The sequence below is a fragment of the Oncorhynchus tshawytscha genome, linkage group LG03 (genome assembly GCF_018296145.1).
Source record: "Oncorhynchus tshawytscha isolate Ot180627B linkage group LG03, Otsh_v2.0, whole genome shotgun sequence".
Lineage (NCBI taxonomy): Eukaryota > Metazoa > Chordata > Actinopteri > Salmoniformes > Salmonidae > Oncorhynchus > Oncorhynchus tshawytscha.
Window position 1 is genome coordinate 55,105,426 of NC_056431.1, and position 22,259 is coordinate 55,127,684.

The 22,259-nt window shown below is 42.6% G+C and overlaps 1 protein-coding gene across 14 annotated transcripts in view; it reads right to left on the reverse strand.

The window, feature by feature from the left end:
* The window catches only part of map2 (microtubule-associated protein 2), a 134,690-nt gene extending 127,027 nt beyond the window's left edge, over nucleotides 1-7,663 (reverse strand). For all 14 annotated transcript variants that reach the window (XM_042319673.1, XM_042319677.1, XM_042319685.1 and 11 more), the window contains exon 1: nucleotides 7,598-7,663. The gene's annotated coding sequence lies outside the window, so the exon portion shown is untranslated. The remainder of the gene's footprint in view (nucleotides 1-7,597) is intronic.
* Nucleotides 7,664-22,259: the final 14,596 nt, after the last annotated feature.

The window sequence follows — 22,259 nt, forward strand, 5'->3', positions numbered from 1 at the left end:
GAAAATAACAAATCTCTTATTGGGCTTAGTTTGGATCAATTTGTTTGGGCTTAGTTTGGATCAATTAGTTTGGGCTTAGTTTGGGTCATTTAGTTTGGGTCAATTAGTTTGGGTCAATTAGTTTGGGTCAATTAGTTTGGGCTTAGTTTGGGTCATTTAGTTTGGGTCAATTAGTTTGGGCTTAGTTTGGGTCATGTAGTTTGGGCTTAGTTTGGGTCATTTAGTTTGGGCTTAGTTTGGGTCATTTAGTTTGGGCTTAGTTTGGGCTTAGTTTGGGCTTAGTTTGGGTCATTTAGTTTGGGCTTAGTTTGGGTCATTTAGTTTGGGCTTAGTTTGGGTCATTTAGTTTGGGCTTAGTTTGGGTCATTTAGTTTGGGCTTAGTTTGGATCAATTCGTTTGGGCTTAGTTTGGATCAATTCGTTTGGGCTTAGTTTGGATCAATTAGTTTGGGCTTAGATTGGGTCAATTAGTTTGGGCTTAGTTTGGGTCAATTAGTTTGGGCTTAGTTTGGGTCAATTAGTTTGGGCTTAGTTTGGGTCATTTAGTTTGGGTCATTTAGTTTGGGCTTAGTTTGGATCAATTAGTTTGGGCTTAGTTTGGATCAATTAGTTTGGGCTTAGTTTGGATCAATTAGTTTGGGCTTAGATTGGGTCAATTAGTTTGGGCTTAGTTTGGGTCAATTAGTTTGGGCTTAGTTTGGGTCATTTAGTTAGTTTGGGTCAATTAGTTTGGGCTTAGTTTGGGTCAATTAGTTTGGGCTTAGTTTGGGTAATTTAGTTTGGGCTTAGTTTGGGTCAATTAGTTTGGGTCATTTAGTTTGGGCTTAGTTTGGGTCATTTAGTTTGGGCTTAGTTTGGGTCATTGTACAAATTAATATAATTATGTTCCGGCCCCCCGATCAAAAATCTGCCCGTGGCTGAATTGAGTTTCCTAACCCTGATGTACAGGTTGCCCTCTACCATCTACAGCACTAAGCTAATAATAATATATAACCTGGCCTTCGAGTGTCCGTGAGTGTGTTTCTGCTGCCAGTGTGGTCTCAAGGAAGAGAAATAGACTCAAACAAACATGGGAATGTTGGAATTGAGGTTAAGTATCTTCTACCTCCCACACTAAAGGTCAGGTTCCTTTGTAAAAACCTAGTGTGTATTAGTCAGGGCATTAAATGACATCACTATCTGATTGTAGGTGATTTAAAGCTGTGCCAGTGCAGCCGTTCTGGACACATTGCCCCTGGCTACCAAACTCACCTCTAACTAGGCAGCAGAACTACCTCTCTGATGTTGTTGATATGTTTTATAAGGACAAGCCTGCATCTTACATGGAATCCTATTCCTTAGTAAACAGTCTTAGAAAAATATCTGGAACCTAAAACAGTTCTTCAGCTTTCCCCATAGGAGAACCCTTCAAAGAACCCTTTTTCGTTCCAGGTAGAACCCTTTTGTTTCCAGGTAGAACCCTTTTGGGTTCCATGTAAAACCATTTCCACAGAGGATTCTAAATGGAACCTGTTTGTAATGCATGTCACTATTTGTAGCTGTGTAGTCTGTTTGTTTGTGTTGTTGATCTTGGCTAGATTAATGTTCCGGTCGGTAGCGAACTAGCACTCACTCAATCATGTGGCTGCTAGCACAGTCATGAAAAGGGGCATGAGGGAAGCCCTACAAAATTATGTTTTTATAAGTAGTTAGAAAGCTCGGGAGCAGGCAATGTTGAAAAGTCATCTTTATACATGTTGCACTTTTCTTGAATGTAGATTTGTAATTGACTAAAACAAGCCGGCAACAAGAAAATTGTGTTTGAAAAAGGTCAAGTTTTTGCTGTGAGCCAATGGGGTAACCTAGGTAACCATAGGATGTTTTCCCCACAGGCGGACGGGGACGCGACATTCTAATACCGACTGGGACTATGAGGCAGCCAAAGAACCATTTTGGAACCCTTTTTTATAAGTGTATAGTAAACTACTTTGGACCACGGCCCTGTTCCAAAGTAATACACTCATTATGGAAAATGGTGCCATTTGGGATGCATCCTAAATTGTTGTTGTGAGTCGCTCTAAAACACAACAACCAACCAAGGTCTGCTTGCGTCAACAGCTGAAGAAAACAAGGACAACTTGGATCTCAATATCAAGGCAAACTGAAGGTCCCAGAGACTTCAGCTCTCAGCAGATGAGTCCTGTTCCAGTAATTGATGCAGATATCCTCTCGGGGTGACCAAAACAACTGCTGCCTGCCTGCCTGCAGCCACAGAGTTAGCTAGTGTCCCAAATGGCATCCTATTCCTTATATAATGAGTTACCTATGGGCCCTGGTCAAAAGTAGTGCACTATATAGGGAATCGGGTGTCATTTGGGACAGGCCCACTGAGTTAGTTGGCGCTAGCAGGGTGGATGGGTGGATAGAGCCAGACTGGCAACTCGACCCACAGGGCTGGACAGGGAGGGAGCTGTCTGGGCAGCTTAGCCTAATGAGTGTCAGCTGAGAAGGGCTGTGACTTAGGGTGGTGGTGGTGGTGGGCCAGACTGGTCACACTACACACACCACTCCTACACCCAGGGAAGACAGTACCCATCTCTTCAGACCGAGCAGAGCACTACTAGAGCTGTGAGTAAACCAGAACCTTGGAACCAAGAGCCCATCAGAACTATAGACCTGTAGCTACTGAATGATGGTGCTACTAGTCTAGTGATGTGATGGCCCTCCTTCTCCCTGAAGTAGGGCCTCTCTGTCCACTATTCTAGAGGTGAGGTTTAAGACTCAGCTTTGTGAAATAAGGTCTGGAACACAGCCTAGAAGGCACACGCACGGGCCGTCACACACATCAAGTTACATCAGAATTTGGCCAGAGTAAGTGGGGAGTACAAGCCTTTGGCTACTGCTCACACACACACACAAAGCAAGAGTTTGGATTATGGCTGGCTGCAGTAGCACTGGGACGGACGGACGGACGGACCGACAGACAGACAGACAGACAGACCAGGTTATGTAAAACTGCTGCTGCACCACTGACATAACCTGCTGACATTACCTCATAACCTGCGGACATACCTCATAACCTGCTGACATTACCTCATAACCTGCTGACATTACCTCATAACCTGCTGACATTACCTCATAACCTGCTGACATTACCTCATAACCTGCTGACATTACCTCATAACCTGCTGACATTACCTCATAACCTGCTGACATTACCTCATAACCTGCTGACATACCTCATAACCTGATGACATTACCTCATAACCTGCTGACATACCTCATAACCTGCTGACATTACCTCATAACCTGCTGACATTACCTCATAACCTGCTGACATTACCTCAAAACCTGCTGACATTACCTCATAACCTGCTGACATACCTCATAACCTGATGACATTACCTCATAACCTGCTGACATTACCTCAACTTAAAACCCACAACCCCAGCTACATCTCAAATGGCACCCTATTCACTATTTAGTGCACTACATATGACCAGGGCCAATAAGGAATAAACGGTCATTTGGGACGAACCCCTGGTCAAAAGTAATGCACTATATAGGAAATAGGCATTTGGCACACGCCAAAAACTTGTGTGCGCTAGATAGCTAGCTAGTTAGCATTTATGTTAATGTCCCCGATCTAACACTAGAGATTAGGCATTAAATAACCTGACACCAGACCGGCTTTTTCCCCTCAACTCAATACTGGCGTGTGTCTGTTTTCAATAAACAATGGACTACACAAAGGTTTTCATTCATAAAAACTAACTCCCTCGTCTTTTCCAGGCAACTCAGTGCTGAAGTGGTACTGAACGTTTTTCTCTCAGGAACAGCAGGCGAAAGGGTGATCAATATTGAAATAGAAAGACGTCTTCAATGTTAATGAAACAGAAGTCATTCTGTGGTCCATTGAAGCTCTCTCAGGGGTCTACTTTGTGTGCGTGACTGGCTACTTGTTAATGCACAGCCCTTCTATATTGATTGATCTATTGATCTATATTGACACACTGACTGATTCATTGACTCAAGTATATATCAGCCAAACACATTGCACAGTTAAAGACAACTATTCACTCTTTATTGTCTTGATAGGTCAACTTGTATATTTCTAATGGGTTGATTTATACAAACTACTACCACATATGTGCCTTTCCCATGGTAAATGTAAATGTGCATGCTTTCAATGGTAGCGTTTTTAGAGCTGGTGTTACAGCCAAACTGTTTCTTCTGGAGAATGACTTGCATAGAAAGGCTCGTCTACACAATTCCTTTCCATATCATTTGCATGGCATTTGAAAGAGCTGGAACTGGCATTCAACAGTGGACTTACATTGCAACCACATTGCACACAGCCTTTGCATATCATCCTTATTTGACTACGTAAACCAAATAACAGACATTACAATAATATATCCAAAGCAGGTGCCTGGTGACCTGGTTCGATAAGTACACAGTCCTTAGGGGAAGAACACACACACATAGGTATGCACAGGTACGCACAGGTAGTTCCGCATGCACACACAATTGTCAGGACATTGTGGTCCTGATGAGGTAGGAAAACAAATTCACACACACACAATTTATATCATCCAGACGTATGCAACTTTCTGCTTCAGTCAGTTACATTTCTCTTCATGTATCAAAGGAAGAACAAATACTTGATGTATTGTCATGGCCAGTAGAGAGATGTCCACACAGACCAGGGGCAGACAGACATCTGTTATCTGCGATCTGAGCCTATCAGTCAGTAGAGAGGAAACCAGCAGGAATACTATAATATCTGGAGTCTTCAAGAGTTCTCATGCCAGTGATAGGAACTCACAAGAAGAAAGCCTGACTGACCATCAACCATCACTCCCCCGAGAGGAGACAGAGACAGAGATGGAGAGACATGTGACAGGGAGAGGGAGGGAGAAGGCCCTTGAGAGACTCTATTCTCATCCTGAATGCATCAGGTCTTTAATACCTGAACCTATGGACACGACCACAACCAGCAGGGAAGGAAAGAAATCGATATAGCTTCAATTTCATGTATATCTGATTACACTGGAGAGCATCTACAGGGTTCCAAAAAGGGTTCCAAAAGGGTTATTATGTCCCCATAGGAGAATCCTTTTTGGCTCCAGGTAGAACCCTTTTTGGTTCCATGTAGAACCCTCAGTAGAAAGGGTTCTACATGGAACCCAAAATTATTATGTAAATGGTTCTCCTTTGGGGACAGGTTCTAGATAGCATGTTTTTTTTCTAAGAGTGTATGTTACACTCAATACCTGTTTAGTATTGGACTGAAGTCTCTCAAGGTTTTACCTTCACCCTGATGCCTTGTTGTCATATACAGTACAGAGTTTCCCCTGGGATTTCTTTCAGCAGCGGTCGCAGAGTAAAATAAAAGGTTTTATCAGTGGCGGTGTGCGGCTGCAAAATGCATATAGGGGAAACACTGCAGTACAGGCCTCTAAAATGGACAACAGCCGCTTCAGCATCTAAAGAGCCCCTCAGTATTAGTGAGCAGTGCTCTATTGCTCTCTCAATAAAAGCTTTGGAGCTGAATACAAAGGACACTCTACTCCCTGTAACTGTGCTGCACAGAAGCACACTCATTACTAGCCTAGATGCCAGTCTGTTTTGGATCTCTTGCCAACTCCTTGTCATGCCTCAATTCCATGAGGAGTTGGCAAGAGAGTATAAACAGACTGGTATCCAGGCTTACTCATTAGACGTCTGCTCATAACTACTATAATGTAAAGGCTAGGGAAAAAATACAATTCATCATCATAAGTCATGATATTCATCCTCTCTGTTGTCAAGGGGGATTCATCTGAACAATGTTTTCTACAAGTTATTGTGTGCAATCCTATTGTAACATAATGATAATAACATACGTGAATTAAAAGGTGTCTTTGAGATTAGACTGATCCATAGTGAATACCGCCATCGAGAAAAAGAACATGTACATCAAACACAATGCTCCTACATGTACAGTAGGGTAGGTTATTGTTGAATTGCCATGATAATTAACCACGGCAATCTTATGACTCAGCATCTTGTGTGTGTGTGTGAGTTCTGAGAGAGTGTGAGAAATACAGGCAGACAGACGGGATGACAGAAATACAGACAGAGAGAGGAAGGGGGCAGTGGGGCACTAATTTTGCCTCGAGAACTATCCCTTCTATTGCTTCCACTGTCATTCCATTAGGTTGCACTGTGTTCGCACCGTCAAGAATTATAGACCATCTATAGCAGAGATGGACAACTGGCGGCTGCATTTGGCCCGTGTTCCCCCTTCTGAAGGCCCTCTGATCTTGGTTTTCTTCTTTTTATGTCACCTAATATTTTTTGGATTGCTACATGAGTTTAGTTTATCTAAACGTGTTATCATTGGTGAATTACCGGTGTGTGGGCCCCAATTGATTTTGTTAGTCAGTCTCACTCAGATATCATATTAAAAACTGCAAACATTCCCTCCACCCTATGGCAAAATGTGTGAAAATTTGTTATAAAATTGCAAATATCTTCTCTCCGTCCAAAGGCAAAATGTGTAGAATGGCATCAAACTTGCTTTAAAACTGCAACATTTGTTCTACACCCCATGGCACAATTTGTAGAATTGCAAGAAATGAACTCTAAAATGTAAAACATTCTGTCTCTGCTGGGTGGTTCTAATGATGTGGGTATGCAAACCCGTGAGCAACTGCGGCCCCTCATGTTCAGATTTTTTGTGGCTCCCACCCCCATTAATTAAGGTTGCCCATCCCTGATCTACAGCCTACCTGCCAAGCTCTTCTAATCTAAAACGATCCAACAACTGTAGCATAATCATAGATAATGAAGATGATTTCTGTCTAAATCAAACAAGAGGTCGCTTTGTCTTAAATCATCACTGAGCAATTGCAACAAGTAAAACAATTGCATAGCTTATCATTAGAAAAATCTTCGGTAAGCTTTTTTTAAAACGGAACAGGGAGAGAAGGTTTTGGTAGATTACACAATCGGTTGTGAGTAAACCGGGAATGCCGATGTTTCAGCACCATACGTGCTGGACCGAACCAAAGCAGCGCGTCAAATTCACCCGCGTACTAGACTGGCTGAGGACAACGACGGACCGTTCTCCCTGCAGCGCCGACTATGCGTTCAGTAATTAACATAAAAAGGTTATAACAGCATACGAATTATATCAATGATGCTTTTATTTCACGTGGGCAACCAATATAAGATGATTGATTGGTTCAATAGGCTACGGCCGCCAACAAACTACCAATATACCATTCTAGGTGATCCATCATGGGCAAATCCCGTCTTCAAATGTAACATTTTTAAATAAATAAAAAAATGCAGAGGTAGGTCGCATTGGACGTGTCCACAAAATATGTTCGGCACTCTTCGGCAGTCAGACACAGTCGCAATGAACAATGCGTCCTTACTCTGAATCAATTCAATTGAGTACCTCAAATTATTTATATTAATTCATGCACTGATGCACACAATGAGACAACTCAATAAAACCAACATGGTGATATGAATGAATAAAATAGAAGATACAGGCAAAAACTCATGACCATTTTCCACTTACATTATGGTTTTCATCTATATATATATAAATATGTCATCATACCTGTTCGTTGCAGTGGCTTTGCAGTAGAACTCGTTCTCAGAGCACAGTGACTGGCAACGGAATCCTGGGCCCACTTCACCCCTCCCGCTACTCTGTGACTACCGTAAGTATTTCAAGAGGGGCGCAAACGAATTCAATACAGTCTATACCGGTCTATTATATATACTGCACCTGTTTGCCTAGTATAACTCATAGGCTGTAGAGGATGTAGCAAAATGTGTTACAGTGAACCATGGAGTAAAATCCTAACGTAACATTTCCATTTCTAATAAAAGCAAATGACTATGACACTTGGTTAGGATGATATTATTAATGGAGTGCTATTTTGACATTCAAAACAGCACTCAACACCAGCCTATCACTTCTTTAGGTAGGCTACCATTTTGCACACAATGCATTGAGGGCAGGCAGACTTATGTGAAGTACAGTGAGCAGGATGACTGCTGGCACCCTATTCCCTTTATAGTGCACTTCTTGACCAGGACCCATACGCAAATGTTCCCTCAAAAAATGTGTTCCCTCTAATGGCCATTGGACTAGTATTTTATTAGGATCCCCATTCACGGTTGCTGAAGCAGCAGCTACTTTTCCTGGTGTCCACACAAAACATGACATAATGCAGAGTATCAATAGACAATAACCGCTCAAGGCTGTATAGGGAATAGAATGCCATTTGGGATGCACATATGGTGTTAGTTATAATGACTCACTGAAACGCATTGGAGCCGGCAGGATTTTTTCATCATGCAGATCAACACCCTACCCTTGTTTCAGGTCAACCCTCATAAACAGCAACCAGTAACCTGGACTTTGTCCCAAATGGCACCCCATTTCCCATATAGTGCGCTACTTTTGGCCAGACCCCTATACTGCAAATAGGGTGCCACTTGGGATGTAGGCCTAGTCCACCAGGCTGGTTAGGTCATGTTGTTGATGTTTTTTCCTGGTCATACCCAGTTGGCCTATTGTGGAAACACTTTTAACCTTTTTACACCTTATAATAAACTGCAAAACAGATACTACTTCACAGTGAGTAAACAGACCTTTTCCTTGGCCTTGCCTTTTGCTGTTATGTGATGGGTGCATAGCCCGAGGGATGTGATGGGTGCATAGCCGAGGGATGTGATGGGTGCATAGCCTGAGGGATGTGATGGGTGCATAGCTGAGGGATGTGAAGGGTGCATAGCCGAGGGGTGTGATGGGTGCATAGCCGAGGGGTGTGATGGGTGCATAGCTGAGGGATGTGATGGGTGCATAGCCGAGGGATGTGATGGGTGCATAACCGAGGGGTGTGATGGGTGCATAGCCGAGGGGTGTGATGGGTGCATAGCCGAGGGATGTGATGGGTGCATAGCTGAGGGGTGTGATGGGTGCATAGCCGAGGGATGTGATGGGTGCATAACCGAGGGGTGTGATGGGTGCATAGCCGAGGGTGTGATGGGTGCATAGCCGAGGGATGTGATGGGTGCATAGCTGAGGGAACTAGGGATGCTAAGGGTGCTGCAGCACCCCCTGAAAAATCAGAACAATAATGAAAACTTTTTTTAAAAACATATTGGAGAAAAAAAAACGTTCCATAAATGTACTACACTGGGCTTTTACTAGTCATGGATTAGCGGACCAATAGAGCCATTTGTAGCGAAGGTAAATATTTTTTCTTTGCCCCCCCCAAAATGAAATCCCAGCACCCCCACCCAGCTTCCTGCAGCTATGGATGCATTCTGCTTGAAGGTTTAAAGCCCCCATGCAGTCTGTAATGTGATTTTCATCACTGTACCTCTACTAAATCAATGTGCTTATTTAATGAAAACTACAAAATACATTTTTTTACATTTATTTCCCTGAGCCTCCTTTGGCCCTTAACAAGCTCAGCCTGATTGTGTTGGCGTTATGAAACTTATGTGAAGATATTTACAGTGCCTTGCAAAAGTATTCTTCCCCCTTGGCGTTTTTCCTATTTTGTTGCATTACAGCCTATCATTTAAATAGATTTTTATTTGGATTTCATGTAATGGGCATACACAAAATAGTCCAAATTGGTGAAGTGAAAAAAAAAAACTTGTTTAAAAGAATGATATAATTTTCTTTTGGAAAAGTGCTGCGTGCATATCTATTCACCCCCTTTTGCTATGAAGACCCCAAATAAGATCTGGTGCAACCAATTATCTTCAGAAGTCACATAATTAGTTAAATAAAGTCCACCTGTGTGCTATCTAAGTGTCACATGATCTGTCACATGATCTCAGCATATATACACCTGTTCTGAAAGGCCCCAGGGTCTGCAACACCACCAAGCAAGCGGCACCATGAAGACCAAGGAGCACTCCAAACAGGTCAGGGACAAAGTTGTGGAGAAGTACAGATCAGGGTTGGGTTATAAAAAATATCTGAAAAGTTGAACATCCCACAGAGCACCATTAAATCCATTATTAAAAAATGGAAAGAATATGGCACCACAACAAACCTGCCAAGAGAGGGCTGCACACCAAAACTCAAAGACCAGGCAAGGAGAGCATTAAATCAGAGGCAACAAAGAGACCCCTGAAGAAGCTGCAAAGCTCCACAGCGGGGATTGTAATATCTGTCCATAGGAACACTTTAAAAATACACTCCACAGAGCTGGGCATCAAAGAAGAGTGGGAAGATAAAAATATGCAAACACATTTGGTGTTAGCCAAAAGGCATGTGGGAAACTCCCCAAACATATGGAAGAAGGTACTCTGGTCAAATGAGACTAAAATTGAGCTTTTTGGCCATCAAGGAAAACGCTATGTCTGGCGGAACCCCAACACCTCTCATCACCCCAAGAACACAGTCCCCACAGTGAAGCATGGTGGTAGCAGCATCATGCTGTGGGGATGTTTTTCATCGGCAGGGACTGGGAAACTGGTCAGAATTGAAGGAATGATGGACTGCGCTAAATACAGGGAAATTCTTGAGGGAAAACTGATTGTCGTCCAGAGACTTGAGACTGGGACCGAGGTTCACCATCCAGCAGGACAATGACCCTAAACATACTGCTATAGCAACACTTGAGTGGTTTAAGGGGAAACATTTCAAATGTCTTGGAATGGCCTAATCAAAGCACAGACCTCAATCCAATTGAGAATCTGTGGTATGACTTAGAGATTGCTGTACACCAGTGGAACCCATCCAACTTGAAGCTGGAGCAGTTTTGCCTTGAAGAATGGGCAAAAATCCCAGTGGCTAGATGTGCCAAGCTTATAGAGGCATATCCCAAGAGACTTGCAGCTGTAATTGCTGCAAAAGGTGGCTATACAAAGTAGTGTCTTTAGGGGGGGTGAATAGTTATGCACACTCAAGTTCTGTTTTTTTTTGGTCTTATTTCTTGTTTGGTTCACAAAAATATGTTGCATCATCAAAGTGGTAGGCATGTTGTGTAAATCAAATGACAAACACCAACAATATATTTTAATTCCAGGTTGTAAGGTAACAAAATAGGAAAAATGCAAAAGGGTGAATACTTTTGCAAGCCACTGTACATATACAGCCCTGATTGGCTGATAGGATGGTCAATAGCTCACCCCCTTAGCCAGATGAACAAACATTGGTCTATTATAATCAGATCACATTGGGACAAAAGTTCACCTGAACAGGCTGAAATTCCAGGCATTTTTTCAAACAGCTCTAAAACTAAATGGGCGTTTTCATCATTTTCACAAATGCAGTGTTAGTTTTTTTTTTTTTTACATAAGTTTGAAATATGTTAGAATGCAAAAATCACATTTAAAAAAAAACTGAATTGCTCCTTTAAGCACACTTCACAGATGGTATAAGGGCAATGGCTCCCCTAGTTTACTGGTCAGGGATAATGAAGGAGAGGAAAATGAATCTCATTAGATACAACCCCCCTCCTCCACCCTTGTTTTCCAAGCCTGCCTCAGTTGTAGCTGATAACATTGAGCGCTACTTGCCTGCAATTAGCCTTCCAAATGGCACCCTATTCCCTACATAGTGTACTACTTTTGACCTGAGCCATATGGGCCCTGGATAAAAGTAGAGCTCTAGAGAATAGGTTGACATTTGGGACACACCTCCTGCTGATGCTACTGAAGGTTAAATGGTATGTTCACAAACTACTTTTAAGGCCTCTAACTTAACAAGTTTGTGTCCCACTACATTCTTCTAAAAGACAACAGCGCCACACTTTGTTGAGCACGGGTAAAACAGTCATTACACAGTAACTGTTTTGACTGCTCAATACAGTAGTACAGAGAAACCTTAATGAACCTCTGCCAGCACAGAAGTTCACCTGTAGAATCATGGGGACATGAACAGAAACTGGCATCCAATGTTCTGTGGTCGGTTGCGATAAGACAACCCCCCCGCTGCTTTTAACCGTTTGTCGGCAGTCTGTTTTGTTCTTAATAATGTGACAACAATAGTCAGACAACAGTGGCCTGAATGATTTTAAAGTCATCAACAGAGATGACACCGCTGTCAAACTCAGACAAGCAGTACACCAACTAAAAACCTTATCGTTTGTTGTTTTCATACAATTTTTATACAGACCAATCTGCTTACCAAGAAATAAACTGGTGGGAAAAAAATACGTTTGTAGTTGGAAACGGATGATTTTTATGGAACATCTACATAGGCGTACAGAGGCCCATTATGAACCATCACTCCTGTGTTCCAATGGCAAGTTACTAATCCAAGTTTATCATTTTTAAAGGCTAATTGGCCATTAGAAAACCCTTTTGCAATAATGTTAGCACAGCTGAAAACTATTGTTCTGATTAAAGCAATAAAACTGGCCTTCTTTAGACTAGTTGAGTATCTGGAGCATCAGCATTTGTGGGTTCGATTACAGGCTCAAAATGGCCAGAAACAAAGAATTTTCTTCTGAAACTCGTCAGTCTGTTCTTGTTCTGAGAAATGAAGGCTATTCCATGCGAGAAATTGCCAAGAAACTGAAGATCTCATACAACTCTGTGTAATACTCCCTTAACAGAACAGCGCCAACTGGCCCTAACCAGATTAGAAAGAGGAGTGGGAGACCCCGGTGCACAACTGAGCAAGAGGACAAGTACATTAGAGTGTCTAGTTTGAGAAACAGACGCCTCACAAGTCCTCAACTGGCAGCTTCATTAAATAGTACCCGCAAAACACCAGTCTCAACGTCAACAGTGAAGTGGCGACTCTGGGATGCTGGCCTTCTAGCCAAGAATAGACAATAGATTGAAATGTTTCAGAAGAAAGTTATTTGTTTCTGGTCATTTTGAGCCTGTAATCGAACCCACAAATGCTGATGCTCCAGATACTCAACTAGTCTAAAAAAGGCCAATTTTATTGCTTCTTTAATCAGACAAAAATCAAATCAAATCAAATGTATTTATATAGCCCTTCATACATCAGCTGATATCTCAAAGTGCTGTACAGAAACCCAGCCTAAAACCCCAAACAGCAAGCAATGCAGGTGTAGAAGCACGGTGGCTAGGAAAAACTCCCTAGAAAGGCCAAAACCTAGGAAGAAAACTAGAGAGGAACCAGGCTATGTGGGGTGGCCAGTCCTCTTCTGGCTGTGCCGGGTGGAGATTATAACAGAACATGGCCAAGATGTTCAAATGTTCATAAATGACCAGCATGGTCATATAATAATAAGGCAGAACAGTTGAAACTGGAGCAGCAGCACGGTCAGGTGGACTGGGGACAGCAAGGAGTCATCATGTCAGGTAGTCCTGGGGCATGGTCCTAGGGCTCAGGTCCTCGAGAGAGAGAGAGAGAGAGAGAGAGAGAGAGAAAGAGATAATTAGAGAACGCACACTTAGATTCACACAGGACACCGAATAGGACAGGAGAGGTACTCCAGATATAACAAACTGACCCTAGCCCCCGACACATTAACTACTGCAGCATAAATACTGGAGGCTGAGACAGGAGGGGTCAGGAGACACTGTGGCCCCATCCGAGGACACCCCCAGACAGGGCCAAACAGGAAGGATATAACCCCACCCACTTTGCCAAAGCACAGCCCCCACACCACTAGAGGGATATCTTCAACCACCAACTTACCATCCTGAGACAAGGCTGAGTATAGCCCACAAAGATCTCCGCCATGGCACAACCCAAGGGGGGGCGCCAACCCAGACAGGATGACCACATCAGGGAATCAACCCACTCAGGTGACGCACCCCTTCCAGGGACGGCATGAGAGAGCCCCAGTAAGCCAGTGACTCAGCCCCTGTAATAGGGTTAGAGGCAGTGAATCCCAGTGGGAAGAGGGGAACCGGCCAGGCAGAGACAGCAAGGGCGGTTCGTTGCTCCAGAGCCTTTCCGTTCACCTTCCCACTCCTGGGCCAGACTACACTCAATCATATGACCCACTGAAGAGATAAGTCTTCAGTAAGGACTTAAAGGTTGAGACCGAGTTTGCGTCTCTGACATGGGTAGGCAGACCGTTCCATAAAAATGGAGCTCTATAGGAGAAAGCCCTGCCTCCAGCTGTTTGCTTAGAAATTCTAGGGACAATTAGGAGGCCTGCGTCTTGTGACCGTAGCGTACGTGTAGGTATGTATGGCAGGACCAAATCAGAGAGATAGGTAGGAGCAAGCCCATATAATGCTTTGTAGGTTAGCAGTAAAACCTTGAAATCAGCCCTTGCTTTGACAGGAAGCCAGTGTAGAGAGGCTAGCACTGGAGTAATATGATAACATTTTTTGGTTCTAGTCAGGATTCTAGCAGCCGTATTTAGCACCAACTGAAGTTTATTTAGTGCTTTATCCGGGTAGCCGGAAAGTAGAGCATTGCAGTAGTCTAACCTAGAAGTGACAAAAGCATGGATTAATTTTTCTGCATCATTTTTGGACAGAAAGTTTCTGATTTTTGCAATGTTACGTAGATGGAAAAAAGCTGTCCTTGAAATGGTCTTGATATGTTCTTCAAAAGAGAGATCAGGGTCCAGAGTAACGCCGAGGTCCTTCACAGTTTTATTTGAGACGACTGTACAACCATTAAGATTAATTGTCAGATTCAACAGAAGATCTCTTTGTTTCTTGGGACCTAGAACAAGCATCTCTGGTTTGTCCGAGTTTAAAAGTAGAACGTTTGCAGCCATCCACTTCCTTATGTCTGAAACACATGCTTCTAGCAAGGGCAATTTTGGGGCTTCACCATGTTTCATTGAAATGTACAGCTGTGTGTCATCCGCATAGCAGTGAAAGTTAACATTATGTTTTCGAATAACATCCCCAAGAGGTAAAATATATAGTGAAAACAATAGTGGTCCCAAAACGGAACCTTGAGGAACACCGAAATTTACAGTTGATTTGTCAGAGTACAAACCATTCACAGAGACAAACTGATATCTTTCCGACAGATAAGATCTAAACCAGGCCAGAACTTGTCCGTGTAGACCAATTTGGGTTTCCAATCTCTCCAAAAGAATGTGGTGATCGATGGTATCAAAAGCAGCACTAAGGTCTAGGAGCACGAGGACAGATGCAGAGCCTCGGTCCGATGCCATTAAAATGTCATTTACCACCTTCACAAGTGCCGTCTCAGTGCTATGATGGGGTCTAAAACCAGACTGAAGCATTTCGTATACATTGTTTGTCTTCAGGAAGGCAGTAAGTTGCTGCGCAACAGCCTTTTCTAAAATTTTTGAGAGGAATGGAAGATTCGATATAGGCCTATAGTTTTTATATTTTCTGGGTCAAGGTTTGGCTTTTTCAAGAGAGGCTTTATTACTGCCACTTTTAGTGAGTTTGGTACACATCCGGTGGATAGAGAGCCGTTTATTATGTTCAACATAGGAGGGCCAAGCACAGGAAGCAGCTCTTTCAGTAGTTTAGTTGGAATAGGGTCCAGTATGCAGCTTGAAGGTTTAGAGGCCATGATTATTTTCATCATTGTGTCAAGAGATATAGTACTAAAACACTTGAGCGTCTCTCTTGATCCTAGGTCCTGGGAGAGTTGTGCAGACTCAGGACAACTGAGCTTTGAAGGAATACGCAGATTTAAAGAGGAGTCCGTAATTTGCTTTCTAATAATCATAATCTTTTCCTCAAAGAAGTTCATGAATTTATCACTGCTAAAGTGAAAGTCATCCTCTCTTGGGGAATGCTGCTTTTTAGTTAGCTTTGCGACCGTATCAAAAAGGAATTTCGGATTGTTCTTATTTTCCTCAATTAAGTTAGAAAAATAGGATGATCGAGCAGCAGTAAGGGCTCTACGGTACTGCACGGTACTGTCTTTCCAAGCTAGTCGGAAGACTTCCAGTTTGGCGTGGCGCCATTTCCGTTCCAATTTTCTGGAAGCTTGCTTCAGAGCTCGGGTATTTTCTGTGTACCAGGGAGCTAGTTTCTTATGAGAAATGTTTTTGTTCAACAAAAGTTTTTCAGCTGTGCTAACATAATTAAAAAAGGGTTTTCTAATGATCAATTAGCCTTTTAAAATGATAAACTTGGATTAGCTAACAACGTGCCATTGGAACAAAGGAGTGATAGGCCCATTATGAGCAACTATGTAGATATGTAGAAACTATGCCGTTTCCAGCTACAATAGTCATTTACAACATTAACAATGCCTACACTGTATTTCTGATCAACTTGATGTTATTTTAATGGTCATAAAATGTGCTTTTCTTTCAAAAACAAGGACATTGTATATTAAACTATGTTAAATTGCAAAATCAGACATGTAAAATAAATAACAGGCAACAACTATTTACATACTGTGGTACATTTTCAGCCAAGGTTACGATCGATTGTGCACTAGTACACAGATCTTCAATATGAATGCAGGTCAGGGTAACTTTAAAAATGTTAAATGTGTGTACATGTTGAATATCCAACACAATCCCATCCAAAACCTTAAAATACAGCAGAGGAACTGAAAGGAATAAAACTAATCACAATGTTTTAAATAAATAAAAAACTCCTCCAAAACATTTGAATCCAAATAAAATATCACTGTGTTTAGGAAATGTAGCAAGTGTACATTAAAATGAGGTACACATTATGTGCGACATCTACTCCAGGGAGTTCAGACCTCCTCTTGTATCTCTGTCCCTTTGGGTCTCCTAAACTCCTGAAGGGATCTGGAGAGGAGAGACAACACAGGTAGTTAAAACAGCTTGGACCACTCTTGCCATATATAACCATTAAGTTACCATTAACCAATGGATGAGTGGGTGCAGTTACATGTATTTGGTCTCATAAACTTCTTAAACATATTGTTTTATAACAAATCCAGCCGAGCTATATATGTTTTATTTATTTAACCTTTATATAACTAGGCAAGTCAGTTAAGAACCAATTCTTATTTACAATGATGGCCTACCCCGGCCAAACCCGGGCCAATTGGGATTCCCAATCACGGCCAGTTGTGATCGAACCAGGGTCTGTAGTGACACCTCTAGCACTGATATGCAGTGGCTTAGACCGCTGTGCCAATCGGGAGCAATACAGTCCAACTAATGTTTTTTTTTTTAAATTGTTATTATTATTGGTACTAGGGGGCAGTATTTTCATTATTTAAAAAAAAAAAAACATCCCTGTTTTAAACAGGATATTTTGTCAGGAAAAGATGCTAGAATATGCATATAATTGACAGCTTTTGATAGAAAACACTCTAACGTTTCCAAAACTGTAAAGATATTGTCTGTGAGTACAACAGAACTGATGTTGCAGGCGAAAGCCTGAGAAAAATCCAATCCGGAAGTGCCCCAGGTTTTGAAAGCGCTGCGTTCCAATGACTCCCTATTTGGCTGTGAATGTACCATCAACGAGCTTACACTTTCTACGTATTCCCCAAGGTGTCTATAGCATTGTGACATAGTTTTATGCATTTCTGTTGAAGAATAGCCGTAGGCAGCCACATTGCGTAAGTGGTCACATGGTGGCTCCGAGAGAGATTCTCCCGTAAAATGCAGGAGGTAGCCATTACTCCAATCGTTCCTAGTGAAAAACGAATTGTCCCGACGGATATATTATCGAATAGATATTAGGAAAACACCTTGAGGATGGATTCTAAACAACGTTTGCCATGTTTCTGTCGATGTTATGGAGCTAATTTGGAATATTTTTCGGCGTTGTGGTGACCGCAATTTCCGGGCGATTTCTCAGCCAAACGTGAAGAACAAACGGAGCTGTTTCGCCTACAAAAATAATATTTTGGGAAAAAATGAACTTTGGCTATCTACCTGGGAGTCTCGTGAGTGAAAACATCCGAAGTTCATCAAAGGTAAACAATTTAATTTGATTGCTTTTCTGATTTCCGTGACAAGGTTGCCTGCTGCTAGCAAGGCATAATGCTATGCTAGGCTATGATAAACTTACACAAATGCTTGTCTAGCATTGGCTGTAAAGCATATTTTGAAAATCTGAGATGACAGGGTGATTAACAAAAGGCTAAGCTGTGTTCCAATATATTTCACTTGTGATTTTCATGAATAGGAAGATTTTCTAGGAAGATTTATGTCCATTGCGTTATGCTAATTTGTGTCAGGCGATGATTACGCTGCCGGATCTGGGTTTGAGAGTCACAAGAAGTTTTTAACCTATACACTTGTACATGAAATATGTAAAATCTACATATTAACAATAAAAAGTGAAACATTATGAACTGTCTGTCAGTGGCTGTGCTGTACCTGTGCCATGGTAAAGCCAAGTCATTTCAGGGGACTGCAGTAAGGGTGTTGTTCTCATCGTCTCCAGCAGGTGGTGGTGATGTACTGGACAGGGCTGAAGACAGGGCTGAGAATGGGGTTGACTGAACAGAGCTGCTACTGTCATCTGTGCTGCTGGTGGAATCTGCCTTCTCCCTCTCCTCCCAGCGAGCCTCATCCTCACACAGTGGGAACACACGACTCTCCCATGGGAGTCGAGGCTGCAGACCAAGGAAGGTAGGAGGAGGGAGTTTTATTATTATTTATTTCACCTTTATTTAACCACGTAAGCTAGTTGAGAACAAGTTCTCATTTACAACTGCGCCCTGGCCAAGATAAAGCAAAGCAGTGCGACACAAACAACAACACAGAGTTACACATGGAATAAAAAAGCGTACAGTCAATAACACAATAGGAAAAAAAAGTCTATATACAGTGTGTGCAAAACAACAATTTAGCAAATTAACACTGGGGTGATAAATGAGCAGTTGATGATGAGCAAGTAGAAATACTGGTGTGCAAAAGAGCAGAAAAGTAAATAAAAACAATATGGGGATGAGGTAGGTAGATAGATAGGGATGAGGTAGGTGGGTGGGCTATTTACAGATGGGCTATGTACAGCTGCAGTGATCGGTTAGCTGTTCAGATAGCTGATGTTTAAAGTTAGTGAGGGAAATATAAGTATCCAGCTTCAGCGATTTTTGCAATTTGTTCCAGTCATTGGCAGCAGAGAACTGGAAGGAGAGGCGGCCAAAGGAGGTGTTGGTTTTGGGGATGACCAGTGAGATATACCTGCTGGAGCGCATTGCTACGGGTGTGTGTTGTTATCGTGACCAGTGAGCTGAGATATGGCAAAGCTTTACCTAGCATAGACGTATAGATGACCTGGAGCCAGTGGGTCTGGCGACGAATAAGGGGCATGGGCCAGCCAACGAGAGCAAACAGGCTTTGGTGACAAAACGGATGACAGTGTGATAGACTACATCCAGTTTGCTGAGTAGAGTATTGGAAGCTATTTTGTAAATGACATCGCTGAAGTCAAGGATCGGTAGTATAGTCAGTTTTACAAGGGTATGTTTGGCGGCGTGAGTGGAGGAGGCTTTGTTGCGAAATAGGAAGCAGATTCTAGATTGAATTTTGGATTGGAGATGTTTAATATGAGTCTGGAAGGAGAGTTTACAGTCTAGCCAGACACCTAGGTATTTGTAGTTGTCCACATATTCTAAGTCAGAACCGTCCAGAGTAGTGATGCTAGTCAGGCGGGCGGGTGCGGGCAGCGAACGGTTGAAAATAATGAATTTGGTTTTTACTAGTGTTTAAGAGCAGTTGGAGGCCAAGGAAGGAGTGTTGTATGTCATTGAAGCTCATTTGGAGGTTAGTTAACACAGTGTCCAAAGAAGAGTAATGAGGGTTACATTAGATGAGGATATTACATGTATCACTTTCAGCAAAAATGACATTGAGATGGTATAATACTGTATTTTCTTCTACGATAAAATATATTATTTAAAACCATAATTCACAATAACGCAAGCTGAAGGTCGTATGACAAGTACAGAATCAGCCATTAACAGGCTTCAAGTGAAGTGAGGGGGGTCCCTGTGACTTTCACACCCTGCGCCCCAGGGAGCGTGCAGCCTGTACACTGAATGTGCGACTGAAGTGGGCAGACACCACTCCCAGTCTATCATAACCAGACTCTTGACTTAATCAAATCAAATCAAATGTATTTATATAGCCCTTCGTACATCAGCTGATATCTCAAAGTGCTGTACAGAAACCTAGCCTAAAACCCCAAACAGCAAGCAATGCAGGTGTAGAAGCACGGTGGCTAGGAAAAACTCCCTAGAAAGGCCAAAACCTAGGAAGAAACCTAGAGAGGAACCAGGCTATGTGGGGTGGCCAGTCCTCTTCTGGCTGTGCCGGGTGGAGATTATAACAGAACATGGCCAAGATGTTCAAATGTTCATAAATGACCAGCATGGTCATATAATAATAAGGCAGAACAGTTGAAACTGGAGCAGCAGCACGGCCAGGTGGACTGGGGACAGCAAGGAGTCATCATGTCAGTTAGTCCTGAGGCATGGTCCTAGGGCTCAGGTCCTCCGAGAGAGAGAAAGAAAGAGAGAAAGAGAGAATTAGAGAGAGCACACTTAAATTCACACAGGACACCGAATAGGACAGGAGAAGTACTCCAGATATAAAAAACTGACCCTAGCCCCCCGACACATAAACTACTGCAGCATAAATACTGGAGGCTGAGACAGGAGGGATCAGGAGACACTGTGGCCCCATCCGAGGATACCCCCGGACAGGGCCAAACAGGAAGGATATAACCCCACCCACTTTGCCAAAGCACAGCCCCCACACCACTAGAGGGATATCTTCAACCACCAACTTACCATCCTGAGACAAGGCTGAGTATAGCCCACAAAGATCTCCGCCACGGCATAACCCAAGGGGAGGGGGGGGCGCCAACCCAGACAGGATGATCACATCAGTGTCTCAACCCACTCAGGTGACGCACCCCTCCCAGGGACGGTATGAGAGAGCCCCAGTAAGCCACTTAATAAAGCACCACGGAGGTAAAATAAATATCCCTATTCTGCCACCTTAGAACCAGTTAAACATTACAGTCTGTCGCTCGCTCTCTCTCTCTGTAGGAGTCATGTAGGAACAATATTCACATCATTTATCTGCCAATACTAAGATCTCAAAGTAATTTGGTTAAATTCAGCATCTTCTGTGTAGGTTTTGAATGGTAAAAGAGATGTAAATGGGCCTGTTAGGGATGTTAACGGTTAACCGTTGATCAGTTAGCCGCAGAAAATTAATTTGACTGATCATGCTATTGCTTTATAAAAGGTCAATTAGCATAATTTAGTGGAATTAAATTGGCGGCTGTGTATTTTTGTTAGTCCGTCATGCATCTGATTTATCACACACGTACTGCATACTGAGCTTAGTTTGAGTGGAATATCACCTGTCAGGCAGCGAGGTTGGTTGATGCTTGAAGTGAAACCTGTAGGCTAATACAAGACCAGCCATTGCACAAAAATTCTTATTACAATTCCAGTGAAAACAAAGTTGGCTCGTCTATTGGCTCGTCTATTGGCTCGTGTATTGAACAGAGGAGGATCCCAGCTTTCTATTGATACTATTATAAAATCAGCATTTCTCTCCTGTTCTACCGGATTCCATATCAACTTGATTTAGCTGTCGGCAAGCTTAAAGCACAATCCTAGTCATATGGTAACACTTTACACATTCATAACCATGTCATAATGTCATAACATCTGAACGTGTCATAACCTGTCATACGGTCATAACACTGTCATGACATATTTAGACCTGTTGTGACATATACTGAAATAAATGATCCCAGAAATGTTCCAGACACACAAAAAGTTTATTTCTCTCAAATTGTGTGCACAAATTTGTAATCTATCCACCTGACAGTTGTGGCTTATCAAAAAGCTGATTAAACAGCATGATCAAAACACAGGTGCACCTTGTGCTAGAGACAATAAAAGGCCACTCTAAAATGTGTAGTTTTGTCACAACATGATGCCATAGATATCTCAAGTTTTGAGGGAGCATGCAAATGGTATGCTGACTGCAGGAAGGTCCATCAGAGCAGTTGCCAGAGAATTGACATTGTTTTAGAGAATTTGGCTGTATGTCCAACTGGCCTCTCAACCGCAGACCCCGTGTAACCGTGCCAGCCCAGGTCCTCCATATCCGGCTTCTTCACCTGAGGGATCATTGGAGACCAGCCACCCGGACAGCTGATGACACTGTGGGTTTGCACAACCAAAGAAGTTTGCTGATGTCAACATTGTGAACAGAGTTCTCAATGGTGGTGGTGCGGTTATGGTATGGGCAGGCATAAGATACAGACAACGAACACAATTGCATTTGTATCAATGTATCAATGGCAATTTGAATGCACAGAGGTACCGTGATGAGATCCTGAGGCCCATTGTTGTGCCATTCATCCACCACCATCAAGGATCTTTACACAAATTCCTG